The following is a 1,664-nucleotide window of genomic DNA, read 5'->3' as shown; positions in this document are numbered from 1 at the left end:
CTGTTGTTGCTCTTTCTCGTATACATATGGGAGAAAATAGAATAAATAAAAAATTGTAACAAGAATGACGGAGAAATAGTATGGAAAAGTTTACACGATTATCCTCCGTTAACATTAACTTCAACAGCGACGTACGCCTAAGTGAAACTACAAAGTTAATATCTCTGCAGTACCTTACCATGCATTCATAATATAATTATATTTACTTGATCTTCATACAAAAGCATTATAAGTACATGACAAATGAAAGACATAATTAAATATTAATTTGCTTTATTCTCTAATTTACTTTGATTATTGGCTCAGATACAAAACGATAAATTCGTCCACGAACTTGGGGCGTTCACTGCCTGCTACACACGATGGCGTGACGTTGCAGATTCCACGCCCCCGATAACCGCAACCGCTGGACTGACATCATCAACAATATGGGACAAGTGACTCATCAGGAGAATATTATAATAGCCAGACATTCAGAATTTCGCAGTCCTCGGTAGTATAGTGGTTAGTATCCCCGCCTGTCACGCGGGAGACCCGGGTTCGATTCCCGGCCGGGGAGAATATTTTTTACTGCGGATACCTTGGTGTAGAATTTAGACCAAATGTTCCCCGGTATCCTAACCGATAGTTGCACAGCTACAGCTATCCTTAAATTTTTTTTCTAAATAATAAAACACAAGAAAATGTATGTCTAAGTTGAGGCAGTTTTTAACCGTGCATAATCATCTTCCACGATAATACTGAAATTCCGGCACGACAAATGGCCACATTTTAAAACATAACATAATTTTCATGTATAAACAACTACTGGATTACTTATTTCTATATGCCACTAACTTATTTGACAACAATATCAAGTCATCTCACGAAATTTACTGGTTCAGTTTATTATCTTGCCTTCGTATTTGTTTTTTAAGTGTACAGTTTTTCTTCTTTTTTTTCGTTTTGGTCATCTCAGAATCACGTTAATGCTCGTCATCTTCGTTTCTTCTGGTATTTATACTCCTCCAATATTTTTTTCATTCTCATACTTTGGAATCTTCTTCGCTCTGCTGCCCACGATGTTTTGTCCTGGGTCTAATTCTGATCTGGAAATCTGACAGCCTGAATTTTTTATTTGAAAGTCATCCTGTTGTAAATCTCCGTTTCCTGTAACCCTATGTGTTCCAGGGCCCTTTGCACCTCATGGATCCAGAGTACTTTGTTTCTCTTGTTCATAAGAAATACTACGGTTATCGCTGACAAACTTAAAAAGTCGAGATTCCGCCTGTAGTCATTTAAGCTTCTCCCAGTACCATCAATTTATTTACAAACGTGCCAACTGTTAGACGCAATCTGGTTAAACATATCACCATGAGCGTAGGAGATATTACTGAGTTAATAGAGAGAGAGAGAGAGAGAGAAAGAGCTAAGCTTCACATTCAGTTACTTATGCTTTAAAAATAAGGTTTATCAACGAACTGGAAGTCTCACAATGGACAATAGTTTTTCGAGTATAATATCCAAAACATTAACGAACGACTTGAAAAACAGATGCTTCGCCCAATACCCAGTGATAAAGGCAAAATTAGACTGGTATTAAAGATATGTACTGATACAGTCATATAGTGGATGGTACTGTAGACGAATTAACAGAAGCTACTGAGAAGTTGAATGCATTACAC

At 37.1% G+C, this 1,664-nt stretch overlaps 1 non-coding gene across 1 annotated transcript; it reads left to right on the top strand.

Annotated features, from left to right (window-relative positions):
- Positions 1 to 487: 487 nt before the first annotated feature.
- Trnad-guc (transfer RNA aspartic acid (anticodon GUC)) lies at positions 488 to 559 on the top strand. The gene has a single exon. It is a non-coding gene; the product is annotated as a tRNA-Asp (tRNA).
- The last annotated feature ends 1,105 nt before the right edge of the window (positions 560 to 1,664 follow it).

The sequence above is a fragment of the Schistocerca nitens genome, chromosome 10, assembly GCF_023898315.1.
Source record: "Schistocerca nitens isolate TAMUIC-IGC-003100 chromosome 10, iqSchNite1.1, whole genome shotgun sequence".
Classification (NCBI taxonomy): domain Eukaryota; kingdom Metazoa; phylum Arthropoda; class Insecta; order Orthoptera; family Acrididae; genus Schistocerca; species Schistocerca nitens.
The sequence above is the reverse complement of the archived record's forward strand: the minus strand, read 5'-3'. Positions and strand labels throughout refer to the sequence as shown.